This window comes from Suncus etruscus, chromosome 12 (genome assembly GCF_024139225.1).
Source record: "Suncus etruscus isolate mSunEtr1 chromosome 12, mSunEtr1.pri.cur, whole genome shotgun sequence".
Classification (NCBI taxonomy): domain Eukaryota; kingdom Metazoa; phylum Chordata; class Mammalia; order Eulipotyphla; family Soricidae; genus Suncus; species Suncus etruscus.
The window spans coordinates 102,371,639-102,385,638 of record NC_064859.1 but is presented as its reverse complement, the minus strand read 5'-3'; the positions used below and the strand labels follow the sequence as shown (position 1 = coordinate 102,385,638).

Genomic DNA, 14,000 nt, shown 5'->3' with positions numbered 1-14,000 from the left:
AGGTACCTAGGTCCTAGGATTAGGGAGAGGGGGCAGCAGTGAACCAGGGACTGGTGTCACTGTTCTCACCCAAGAAATGAAAGCAGGTGAGATGGTGGGTGTGTGGGTTCTAATCAACAGCAGTCTTCACTCAGAGCAGAGATTGCCAAAATATTCTCTTCATGGGCCCTGAACTTTCTCATTGGGTGTGAAGGACCAAGATTGCCCTGTAAGAAGCAGGAAATATGGCAATAGCCCCTGAATGCCTGCCTGTGAACACCTCCAGTTTCACTTGCAAACAAACTCCCTAAAAAGTTCTTGGGTACTTGACCAAAAAGTCACAAAGTCTCTCTCCCGAAGCCAGAGAGCAGTGCCAAGGCCCGTCACAAGCTGTGTCACCTTCCCATGCGCTGGGAGCTCCGGTTGACAGATGCTGCATCTAGAACCAAAGCTCTCTGCCCTCTTCCTGTTCCAGAGACTTTACACACCCGTCCAGGAGCAGAAGGCAGGTGGCAGGTGGGACTCACGGCAGCTGCTCTGGATTCCCAGCAGCCCCAGGAAGGGACATGAGTGACTGGCCTGCAAGATCTACTGACCTGACGCCATTTCTCCCACCATGCCTCCCAGGTGCTGACTTGGCAACTTGCAGCCCTGCAAACTCCAAGACCTTGACTCCCTCTTGTTGCCTCTCTGGCAATGCATGTTCTTTTGTTCAGATGCAACATGGCCAGCCGTGTCAGTTTAATAGGCATCTCTTGCTCCTCTTCTCCTTGATCTGTAGAACCTAAAGGATCTCTCTGGAGAAGTTTGGAGAGTCCATGGGGCTCGGGGAAAGGCTGGTTCTCCTCCCCCAGTGCATTAAAGCAGGGTGCGGAGAAAGAACATGGGAAATACCAAAAACCTGTATTTTCAGCAGAAATACCTGATTCCTTCCTCTTCTTGTGGGCCCACCTCAGATGGAAGGGAGGATTCGGGTGGTCAGGTGTGAAATGGTGGGTTGTTCATTCCCCAACCCCCAGAGAGAAAGAGGGATCTCCAGCCCCCAATCCAAGTAGGACAAGAGATGAAGGTTCAGCAGCAATTTTGAGACAGGAAATAATCCCATACACAGTTGAGAAAGAAGAGCAGGCCAGAAACTAACACCACAAGCTGTTCACCCACAAGCCAGTCGCACCACCATGTAGAACCAAGAGCCAAGATGGCAGCTTCCCTTCCAGGCCTCCAAAGCAGCCTTTATTGAGAGAGATAAATCCCATCCCCATGGGGAGCCAGAAAAGCCAGATGAGGAAGCAATGGAAACATCTTTTTAACATGTAAACCAAAGAATTAAATTGAGACATTTTTAAATAAAATGGGAGAAAAGGTAATAGCACAAAATGAAATAAATTCTAAGAAACCCTGAAAAGCAATGGGAAAATATCTTTTTAACATGTAAACCATAGGAACCAATCGAGAGACCAATGTAATTAGAAGGCAATAAACATAAGGACCAATCCAAAGGCCTCAGGATTGGTTGGGCGTAGGCCTCCCCAATGTCCACAACAGAAACATGTAATTGACACTCTGCTTTTACCCAAAACAAAGATGTTCCCCACAACTTCCTCTTTCCTTTTCATCTATCCCTTTGATATGTAAAAGTCCACCTGAATCTCATTGGACTTGTAGAATAAAGAAAGGTCAGTTTGGCAGGCCCAGAGAGACCACGAGGCAAGAAGCCAACTGGACTCCATGATTCTCTTCTAACTGGCTTGGTTTACTCAGTCTTTGTGGCTACCTTGCTTCAGACCCATCCACCTGGGGTTATTTCACACACAGACACATGCCAGATGTGGCCAGGTGGCCTGAGCATCCTAGGAACACTGAGCCCAGGAGCTGCCATGAGGAAGCATGGACTGATCCAAGGAAACCACAGGTTTCCCCATCTACCTGCCAGGGATTGCTGGAAACAGGAGTCATGTGACCTAATCTGCCCAATAGGACCCAAAGGGAGTCATCAGGAAGATTCAAGCAGGAATCATAGGACCAGGAGATAGAACAGAATGGAGGGCTCTTGTCTTGCATGCAGCTGACCCAGATTCTATCCCCGGCATCCCTTTGGGTCCCCCAAGCATGGGGGGAGTAATTTTTGAGTGCAGAGTAACCTCTGGGTGCTGGGTGGCTCAACACCCCCAACACATACTAAAAAAAAAAAAAAAAAAAAAAAACCAACAAACAAGCAAAAGAAAAGAAAATGAAAATATCGCGTTTTCTACAGAAAAGTCCCCAAAGGCCTTATGCAAGAGCAGAATGCGCTCCCCCACCCAAGGAATTCAGCCAGCAGCCCCGAATCTTTCACCAAGAGGCTCCCTCCATCATTTCCTTGTGGGGTGTCACTTCAGACCACCTGCTTCTGTGGGTCCCTGTGGATCAAGCACTTCTCATCGCATCTGTGAAAACTGCCCAAAAGCTCATTGAGACACAAGTGGGATGAAATCTGAGGGTCCCCAGACATCCCTCCAAGGCTGCCAAGATGCGAGAAGACCTGGCCTGATTCAAAATGGAAAAAAAAAAAAAAAAAAAAAGAGTTTTCTGGGTTTTTAACCTAAAAATAGCACAGGGCCAGCCTGAAGACAAGAACTGCGGGATGGTTCAGAGAAGAAAGCACACTGTGAGGACACCCAGGCTGCACATGGCCAGAGCGAAAATCTGGGGGCCCGTTAGTCAGGGAGGCTCATTTCCTGGCTCAGTGTCACCCGTTACTGCTCAGCAAATGTGTGAGCTGCTTGCTACCAGGGAGCGGCTGGTTTTGGATTTGAGCATCCCTGGGCTCTCAGACCCACCTACTCGGATCACTCCATGTACCCACCGAGCCCACCTGGCCATGGTGCCGTCCTGGCACTTACCTGTCTGCAGCCTTGTGTGCTGTTGAGTGTGGTTGAGCCCACAGCCAGGTCATGAGCTGTGTGGATACTGTATAATTTCTCCACCCTTCAGAGGGCCGTAAGTAACTTTGGTGGGGTTTTTTGTTTTGTTTCGTTTTGGGGTCATACCTAGCAGCACTCAGGGGTTCCTCCTGGCTCTACACTCAGGAATCCCTCCTGGCAGGCTCAGGGGACCATATAGGATGCCAGGATTCGAACCACCATCCTTCTGCATGCAAGGCAAACGCCCTATCTCCAAGCTAACTCTCTACCCTCTGGTGCTTTTGTTCTTTTTTTGTTTTTGGGCCACACCCCGTAACGCTCAGGGGTTACTCCTGGCTATGCGCTCAGAAGTTGCTCCTGGCTTGGGGGACCATATGGGACACCGGGGGATCGAACCGCGGTCCATCCAAGGCTAGCACAGGCAAGGCAGGCACCTTACCTCTAGCGCCATCGCCTGGCCCGGCTTTTGTTCTTTAACTTTTTTGTTAATTTAAAGAAAATGCATCACGTAGTTGACATAAACAATCATAGCACATTTGTTTCAAAATAAGGGAAAGCAAAGTTATTGAAAAACTAGAAAGATAAACTAAAAAATAGAACAAAAGGGGCTGGAGAAATAGCATAGAGGTAGGATGGTAGGACATTTACCTTGCATGCAGCCGACCCAGCAGGGACCTGGCTCGATTACTGGCATCCCATATGGTTCCCCCAGCTTGCCAGAAGTGATTTCTCAGTGCAGAGCCAGGAGTGACCCTTGAACTCTGTTGGGTGTGGCCCAGAAATCAATCAATCAATAGTTTAAAATATTTTTTAAAACTATTTAAAAAATAGGGGCTGGAGAGATAGCATAGAGGTAAGGCGTTTGCCTTTCATGCAAGGTCGGTGGTTCAAATCCCAGCATCCTGAAGGGTCCGCCAAGCCTGCCGGGGGGCGATTTCTGAGCATAGAGCCAGAAGTATCCCTGAGCACTGCCAGGTGTGACCCAAAAACAAACAAACAAAAAGAACTATTAAAAATAAATAAAACAGAAAAGTAGAAAAAAGAAAGAAGAAAAAGTTCAGTAGCAAGTATATTTGTGAAAATTATTGTATCTTCAATAAAGTCATTAATACAAAAACAGAAGGCATAGTAAGCTCTCTTTTTTTTAATGAAATCAAAAATACAATAAAAAGGTGTGTGTGTGTATGTGTGTGTTTAAGTGTGTGGCAGTTGTTGTTATTGTTGCTGTTTGCATAGGAACAGCTACATAAGGAGAAAACAGAAAGGAAAAACCTTTGGCCTAAAAACAGGGAGACCTTACCCATGAAGTATTCTGGCATAAGACCAACTCCAGGCTCCAGGCATACTAAGTTGTCTAACTTGAACCGGGGGTGACTTTGGAAGGCAATGGAGCGCCCAGATTCACACTATCCATCCACCAGCCCCGCTAACTTCCCTTGTCCATCTGGACAGTCTGCCCACCCCACTGTTCCCTACAGGATTCAGGGCTTCCCATTCAAGCGGCAGCATCTTCCTTCCAAGTCCACACTGCCAGGGAGCAACGCTATTATAGCACCCCACTCCCAGTCTGCAGACAGAGGAGAAGAGCAAATCTTCAGGGGTCAGGACAAAAGTGGGGTGCTACTCGCCAGTGCTCATGCAAGTACCATCACCAGCTCCACAGCCCATATACATACATGCCAGGAACACCCCAAGTCTGCCCAATGCTTGTGAGCACAAGGGGGGCTCTTTTCGAGAAGAAAGGGGGCCAGGGCACGGCTGGGACATAAAGGCATCATGTGGAAACAGGGATGTGATCGCTACCTCTCAGACAGACACCAATCCCCCCATCCCACCCTGGCCGGACTCTATGATCATTCCAGGGCCCCATCCAAATTCTTTCTTCTATGAAGTCTTGTGACAGTCTTCTATGACTTCAGTGACCAGTCAAGGGGCCAGTTCATTGCATTGTATTGTGTTGTGTTGTGTGTGTTTTTCAAGATGATAATGTCCCTGAGCAGTGAGAACTAGTGTGCCTCAAATCCCATAATGACCATAAAGCTCCTAGGATTACACTCGGGCAAGGGTCCCAGAACTGTGGGCCTTAAGCCACAGCAGTCAGGAGCCGAGAAATGACACTGAGCATGGGCAGAAGGCCCAGTTTGATCCCCAGCAGCCCCAAGAGTGACCAGTGAACAACAAACAAGGGAAGACCTGTAAGCACCCTGGGCATGGCCCCCAACCTGAACCCAAACACAGGTGGGCTGAAGGACCATCACCTCTTGTCTGCACAGAGCTGGGACACAGCACCCCGCCTTGGCTCCACCTTTTGTTTTCAATGGCATCTTCTCCCCAACTCTCAGTAATATCTGAGAATGAATTTATGCCCGGGACAAGGCCCAGGGCCCCCAAAGACATGAAAAGTGGTCAAGTGTAACAGCCACAGAGGGCAGGGAGGAAAGAGGGAAATTTCTTCATGTGTGGACAGAGAAGAGTCAAGTCCAACCCAGCCCCCGCCCTCCCCCACTCTCTGCCTGATTCCTTGACAAGTGAGTGACCTATTGTGACAGGACAACCAAGCCTTCTAGAATGATCTAGACATGCAGAAATCCCCACTTTCATTTCAGGTCTGTTCTGTCTAACGTGACCTAACTCAGAACTACAGAGAGGGGACATTTGATGCCTTCAGGTCCTCAGAAGAGAGACGAGTGGATTGATTTTTTTGCCTGTGACCAACATATTAAAGACTTGGAGCGTTGCAGGACAGTCAGGACATCACAGGTCTAGTTCCCTGTGTCCTCAGCAACTCCAGATGATGGAGACTAAGGCATAATCCATGTGTTCCCCATTTGCCCTCACTGAGATCCCACCATGGGCATCCCACAATGTTGACTGGCAGCTCCTCTGCCCTGTCACCAGGAAGACAGAACAAGCAGTCCAGAGCTTACCATTGCTCTGCACAGCCAGCAAAGGTGGGCACCCTCTCAGCTCCAAGACCTTCACTTACATACTGGGAGTTAAAGCTCATCTTCTAACAGCCCTCCCACTGCCACCTGTCACCATAGAGTGATGGATTAAGAGAGCAAAACCTAAAACAAATAGTCATTACTATGACCAGCTTGGGAAGCTAAATCCGTCTACTTTCTGTGAGTGCCTTTTGTTGATAAGAAACCTTTGCAACGAGTTGTGCAAGACCTTAGACGTCATCAATATTATGTGTGCGTCTACACAACAGAAGAACCAACTCAGGTTGGGGGAGTATTTTTGGAGGGGAGGGGTGCTGCTCAGAACTTACTCTTGTCTCTGCACTCAGGAATTACTTCTAGTGGAACACAGGGGACCAGATGGGGTTCCGGGGATCAAACCCTAGTTGGCCACTTGCAAGTCCAATGCCCTATTAGCATTTTTTAATTTATAAAATACTAGTATATTTATTTATTCTTTTGGTTTGGGGGCTACACTCTGAGATCAGCATTCAGAGGTTACTCCTGACACTGTGCTCAGGAATCATTCTTTTTGTTTTTGTTTTTGTTTTTGCTTCTGTTTTTGGGTCTTATCCGGCAACACTCGGGTTACTCCTGGTTCTACACTCAGAAATCGCTCCTAGCAGGCTCGGGGGACCATATGGGATGCTGGGATTTGAACCACCGTCCTTCTGCATACAAAGTAAATGCCCTACCTTCATACTATCTCTCAAGCCCCAGGAATCATTCTTGATGATGCTCAGCAGACATGGGATGTCAAGAATTGAACCCCAGTAGGCCGTGTGCAAGACAAACGCCTTATCTGCTAGGCTACTGCTCCAGCCTCAGTTTATTTTATTTTATGTTTTTAAGAACCAACACAGTTTTAACCCAGGCACATCTACAAATGGCCCAAGCTGCTCTGCCCAGTACTGGGCTTGGTCCGACTCCAGAGAAGGCCCATCTGCTATGTGGCCGACTCGCCAAGCCTCTGTTCTTCTCTGTTCTTTCCGTGGCTATGACTGGCTCCTGCAAATGGACAGGAATGGGGCTGGCAGGAACTGGGGGAATGGAATATTTTTATTCTATCCACCAGCAAAGCATACATGAAAACGGGACCCATGTTGTCACACAATCAAGCAGCAGAGAGGAGTGACTGCCTGAAAGGCAAAAGTGGGCACAAGAAAGGGGGTGCTGGGAGTTAAGCCACACATCAGACCTGAGGGGGGGGCACTGCAAATGTGGGAAGGATGAAGGGAGCCTTGCTCTTGGTCCCTCTGGGGAGCCCCCGTGGCCCAACTCAATGCCTCCCATGTCCGCCTAACACATTCCCACTCTTCAGAGCCTCCCACTTCGCGAAGACCCCCTGAGTCCCCAGAAAGTCCCAGGGCAATCAGGAACACTTGCATTCCGGAACAGACTGCTGTGGGGATGTGGGGGAGGCTCTGACTGAGTCTTGATGAAGAAAAATCAGCAGCTAAGGAAGAAATCACAACAGCGAGGGTATAATCGGCACTGAACCTCAGATGGCAAAGCAAAATCTGGGCTTTTATTCCAACCTGGCAGAGACAAATGTCACTGATTCTGATCACTGTGCGTCCAGACCGCTTACAGTGTCCTCTGCTTGCATGTTGATACATTCCTTTGCGAAGACAGTCCTTGTGTGCGTTGTGGCCGTGGAAGAAAAGGCTAGAAAAGGCTCTTTATTTCTGATTGTGGCAAGAATTTCATTTCTGTTCAGGATCACTGTCACGGGTGAGAGAACATACTGGAAACCGCAGAATAGCATTGGGGTCTATGCGGCCTCCACACAACATGTCACATGTAACATGTAACCACAACACCTCTGGTGGGGAAAATCGGGTTTCCGAAGCTAGTGGTGGGTTCGTGGAGAAGGTCCACGTGTGCAGTGTCCCAGGTCAGTGATACCAGAAGGAAATGGCTCTTCCTCTCCCTCTGAGCATGAAGAAAGCATGGGCTCCAACAGAGCCCTGGGAGATACCCCAGAAATGTCCACTGTGACGGGAGAAATGGCTCTGTCTTCTGCCCGGACTCAATAAGAGAGCCTGGACTGCCATGGAGAATGAAGGTGCCATCTGGGGTGCCCAGCAAAGCTTTAGAACATAGGTGAAATGACTAGCACCCCTGCTTCTATCCGTCACCATGTCTCCTTCATTTGCACTGAGTTTAGGATGCCATGTGGGCAGGGCCAGGCAGGTAGGAATAAATAGAGGGGAGTTACCAGAGCCATACTCAAAATCTGCTCCAGACCAGTGGCCTCGAGAAGTAAAAGAAGAATAAAATAGGATGGTACCAGAGACAAGCAGTCTCACTAGCACAGTAGTGGGGCATTTGCCTTGCAAGCGGCCAACCCAGGACCAACAGTGGTTCAAATCCCGGCATCCCATATGGTTCCCCATGCCTGCCAGGAGTGATGTCTGAGCACAGAGCCAGGAGTAGCCCCTGTGTGCTGCTGGGTGTGACCCAAAAAACACACACACAAAAAAAAGATCAGACCTAAATACCCAACCCAAAGTCAACAACAATGGAATCAAGAGACCCAAACCACAACCAACTATACACAAAAAGGACCTCTTACACCAGCAGTCCAGGGGGCGAAGAGTGGAGGTACAGGATGCATGCTGGGAAGAGTGGTGAAAGAAGGTCGACACTGGTGCTGGGAATTGCCCCAATTCACTGGCACTATGTATCTTAAACTTAACTGTAAAAGTTATAATTCACATTGGCCCCAATAAAAACTATATTAAAAAAAGAAAGTAAAGGGGCCAGAGAGGTGGCGCTAGAGGTAAGGTGTCTGCCTTGCAAGCGCTAGCGTAGGATGAACTGAGGTTCGATCCCCCAGCGTCCCATATGGTCTTCCCAAGCCAGGAGCGATTTCTGAGCACATAGCCAGGAGTAACCCCTGAGCGTCAAATGGGTGTGGCCCAAAAACCAAAAAAAAAAAAAAAAAAAAAAAAAAAAGGAAGTAAAGGAAGGAAGAGGAATTCAAAGATAATCCATACCCTCAAAACCCCAAAATCAAACTGGCGAGTGGCATCATTTTGGGGGGAGCTATACCCAGCTATGCTCAGGGCTTATTCCTGGTTCTGTGCTCAGAGATCATTCCTGGCAGGACTCAGGGATCACATGGGATGCTGGGATTTGAACCCTGCTTGGATACATGCAAGGCAAACACCTCATCTGCTGTACCAGCTCTCCCACCCCAGCAAGCAGCTGCTTTGGTGCAAGAACCAGTCTGAGGAGGGTGTCAAGGGTGGAGCCGGCCCCTCAGCTCCAGGGAGATCATTATTCTAACACAAACGATACTCTGGTCTCCAAATGAGCTGAGCAAAACCATCAATCTATTTCTGTGTCAGGTAGGACTTGGTGGGTCCTGTCCAGACTATTAATTTCATGGAAAATAAGCAACAGGGAAAACATAAATCATCAACTGAGAGCAGAGAAGCCCCATGAATTCCTGCCACTTCTGGAGTCTTTGCTGCAGAGCAAAAAAAAGACAACATCTTTCTGTCTTTGATTCTGCGATTTCTTTCACTCGAGGCAAATGCTTCTGAAACTCCAAGGACAGGTTTCATTTCAACTTTCAAGCATGCAAATCCCAGGTGAATCCCACCAGTGCATCCAGCGCATGCGGGATTGTACACGCGGGATTGTACTCTTCCCATTCCTCTGAAACTAATTGTAAAGAAACTGAAGAAGACCAGCATTAACTCTCCTTTGGTAGGCGACGGGGGAGAGAGCTCAGAATATTGGGTCTGGAAATCAGGTCGATGGCGTTGAGAACATAGGGTCACTGCTCTTCGTGATCATGGTGCAACAACTTGAGGCTGCACTTTAGGGTTTGGAGCAGTTGCAACTACTGGTAAAATCTCAATGAGTCATCCTCTCTAAAATTAATTTCTCCCAAGTTCTGCAGAGTGGATTCGTAAGTCTTCTTGTTTATTTACTGAAGTTGGTGTTTCCAGCCAGTGCGAGGAGCATTATATAATGGCTCTTCCCAGCAGGCCTTTCTGGAGTGCTTGGAACATGAGGCTCCTCAGAGAACATTGACCCACCATCCCTGCATGGCTCTCTGACCCTCCGCACCCGCCCAGAGCCAGCAGGTTGGCCATGGCTCTCCTGGGATCTAGGGAACATGGTCTCTTCATTGCCAATGACAGCTCAACACCCAACTCTCTCCTTCCTCAAGCCCATCATTGCTGATGGTTCTGTCCACTGGCCGAGGCACATGAATGAATGAATAATAGTGAGTGAGTGAATGAATGAATGAATGAATCCCCTCTCATTTCCTGGGCTCATCCAACATCATCACCTTGAATCCACCTACAGCCTCACTGCTTCTGTGTCATCATCATGTGTTAATACCACACTCTACCCTATGCCCATCTCTGGGGTGCTGAGGTGTTGGGTTACACCTTATTTTTCCCAAAACCAAGATCATCCCTGGTTTCTTTGTATCTGTTTACAACTCGGTTTCACCCAAAACAAAGACTGTTTTCCATGTAAACCTGGGCCAGACAGGCTCAGGATAGCTGTCCCACCTTGGGGTGGTCTCTGTATTCAATAAAAAACAGTAGTTCTAGCAGGCAGCAAGCTCCATACGTGGAAGAAGACTGCCAGATTACATGTGTTTCACCCTCAACCTGGTTTGGATTAGTTCACGCGAGGCCCTGATTCTGACTCGTTCACCTGGGGGTGCAGATATGGCGCATGGAGTGATTTTACACTGAGATACCACCCCATCTCGCACACACTTTTCACCCTGCCCCCTCAATCTTCAGTTCTTCCTGCTTCTAGACGCGGGGTGACTTCAGGATCCAAATGGAGGTCACCCTTGCTCTAACCAGTAGCAATACCACCACACCAGCAGTTGGTTACAAGAAGCCCATCCAGGAAGATATACATCCCAGGCCTCAAACGAAGAAGTCCTACCTACAGCCGAAATCGTCCTCCGAAGCCTTGGATGTGTGGATGCCAAGAGGCCTCCCCTCCCTGAATAGGAAACCACAGAAATAGGGGCCGGGAAGGTGGCGCTAGAGGTAAGGTGTCTGCCTTACGAGCGCTAGCGTAGGATGGACCTCGGTTCGATCCCCCGGTGTCCCATATGGTCCCCCCCAAGCCAGGGGCGATTTCTGAGCGCATAGCCAGGAGTAACCCCTGAGCGTCAAACGGGTGTGGCCCAAAAACCAAAAAAAAAACACAGAAATACCTGTTTCCCCTAAAGCATTGTGACCACCTATATCACCCCAAGAATGGAATGGGGCTGGGTCCGTAAGGCACAAGTCTTGGGTCGATCTGCAGGGAAGACAGTGGCATTGGTACTGAGCTGGGGAAGGGTTCTGGTCTCGGTTTCTAACGCTTATTAAGAGCGATTGCACAGTGGCAGGGTGTTTGCCTTGCACACGCAGACCTGGGAGGACCAGCGTTTGATTCCCCTCATCCCATATGGTCCCCTGAGCCTGCCAGGAGCAATTTCTAAGTGCAGAGCTGCTCCAAAACAAAACAAAAAGCCCGTGCCTCCTACTGTGTTCAACATCCTCCCTTCAGATCTGGCCCAGTCTTTCAGGGGCCTCCAGGGCAAGATGCGCCCAATCAGGGTGAGAAGCAACCGTCTCCTTTCTCACGTTCTCATTTCACAGAAAGTGGTGCTTTTCCAGCTCGTGCAGTTCCGCTTAAACAGACTCACACATTGTGTTTCTGAACACGCCGCTCATTGGCTGCGCCAAGGTTCTGAGCGCCCCCACGTCTCTCACCAACACCGGCCTGGTGTCCAGTAAGAGAAAACAGGATTCCAGGGAGAGAACATCTTCCTTCCTCCCCAATGACCAGCCTCCTCTCTAGAAGGCCCAGCCAGCCCCTGCTTGCCACCCCACAAATTCACAGATGCCCGGCTGACCCCTTTTCTTCTGAAAACTCCCCTAAAGCTGTCAGATAGTTCTAATCCCCCGTCTGTTCCTCCTCATTGGAGCTGACTCGTCTTCATCTCAAAATAACAAATTCAAAGCTCCAGGGTTTGTAAACAAAACATTTCAGAGAAAATAGAAAAATAATAATAAAGAGTTCCTTTTCACGCTTTTTAATAAGAGATGACATTGATTCCTTGTTGTAGATGAGTCACTTCTGAAGTTGATACCCATCGTCACTGATGTCAGAAGCAAACAAAAAAAAAAAAGCCATTATAGTTTCCCCATAGAATGCCAGAATCTGCTCAAACGATTCGCAGGTTCCTGAGCACCTTCAAGCTATTCCTTGGGTCCATTCACTGGACTCATTCACAGGGAGGGGAAGGAAGGAAAATTGATGCCACTGGCCCAAGCACCATCCCGGAGAAGGAACCTGGGGTAGTCTCCTGGACAACAAATTATTGGCTCACAATGTTCTAGTATCTGTCGTTTCTTCCAAAGCCTTGTATATTCCTGTCAACTCATTACCTCCCCAGGAAACTAAACGCACACTGTCCAGTGCTGAAGCCCGAATGTTCACAGAGGCAGCCAGCCTTCCTGTAGCTCCAAGCCAGAGACCACCCGTGACAACCCAGGGGGCAGGGTTCATTCAGGACATAGCAGGGCTGGGTCCTCTGGTTACACCCAGAACTTCCTCACATTTCGCACAAGGGATGAGAAGAAAAAACACCGTCAAATCTGAGACGCTTTGCACGGAAAACACACACAATGCCATCCTTCTAACTAGTTTGCAAATTCTGTCTTAACAGAACCCCTGGCTGTCAACCTTCTTCCAGAACACGGAACAGAGCTGGGTTTCAGCCCCCGGACTAGTTCTGCTGAGTCTGGAGTTGCCCCAAGCTGGACGTCCGTCCACTCAGCTGGTCAGGGCATTTCCAGGCATAGGCTGTTGTGGGCATCTTCCACTTTGGTTTGACCCCTGCCCTGCAAATTCGGGCATTTATTCTAACAGCAACTTGCAGGCCGGCAGCTAGTGGTGACCGAGAAAGTGCAGGGAATGCAGACAGACCACACTGCTTAGCTTTCAAAACTGCCGTGTCTGACCAATGACGACCGGTGCAGCCTGGGCAGGCATTCCTACACGCAGCTACTACAGTGATGAATTATGCAGCATCTCCCTGAAGGGGAACCGGGGTGGGAAGCGAGGTCTCAGGGAAGAAAGAGAAAGAGGCAGGTGGATCTGAGCCTCCAGCACCCCAAGCCTGGAGACCCTCCACACAGATCCAGAGAGCAGTGCCCAGCTGAGTGTGCCCAGAAAGGAGAAAGTTGACATGTTGGAGAAAGGAAGCATGCCAAGTGGCAGGCCCAGACCTTCTTAACCCCTTCCTGCCCACACTGCCCGGCACCCGCTCCTTCCCTTTCCAAAAAGATGAATATGTAAGACCTCTCTCTATTTCTCTCTCTCTCTCTCTCTCTCTCTCTCTCTCTCTCTCTCTCTCTCTCTCTCTCTCTGTCTCGCTCAATAATGACTCCAAAGGAATGGAGCATTTTGTTGTGTTTTGTTTTGTTTCTGAGCACACAGTTCTGAAAGTTGCCAAGAAGCTTCGCCAATAGGAATGTCACAGCGGATGTTTTCCCATAAACAGAAGAACACCCGGGTCTGTGTTGAGGTATCGGGGTACCCAAGCATTGGCCGCAGCACGCGGGGACCCCAGAACTCAGCCAGAATCACACACACACACACACACACACACACACACACACACACACTCGGCGGGGGGGGAAGAGCATGCAGAACTCGGGGCAAATCAGGACACTCCTGGGATGCCTTGAACTGGGGTCCTTCCTCCCTGAGGATGCTAAGACTCCTCCATCCAACCTAGCAGTGGCCTTCATCTGATGTCTGAAGCAAAACCAACATGCCCTTGAGGGTGGGGTGGGGGAATCCTCAGTTTTCCGAAGCGCCCCCTGAGCCCAGACAGCTGGGCTTCCAACCTCAGCTCGGATCCCAACCTCAGTCCCCTGTTATCCCTGGAGCTTGCCACTTTTGGGGGGCATTTCTGGACATGGGTGCTCAGCTTTCCTAAGCGCGTCCCCTGAGCCCAGGCAGCTGGGCTTCCAACCTCAGTCCCCTGTTATCCCCGGGGGCTTGCCACTTTTTTTTTGGGGGGGGGGGGCATTTCTGGACATGGGTCCTCAGCTCTCCTAAGCGCGTCCCCTGAGCCCAGGCAGCTGGGCTTCCAACCTCAGTC

General features: G+C 49.4%; 1 protein-coding gene across 1 annotated transcript in view; it reads right to left on the bottom strand.

The window, feature by feature from the left end:
- TMEM178A (transmembrane protein 178A) overlaps positions 1-14,000 on the bottom strand; it is a 40,115-nt gene that overhangs the window by 25,480 nt on the left and 635 nt on the right.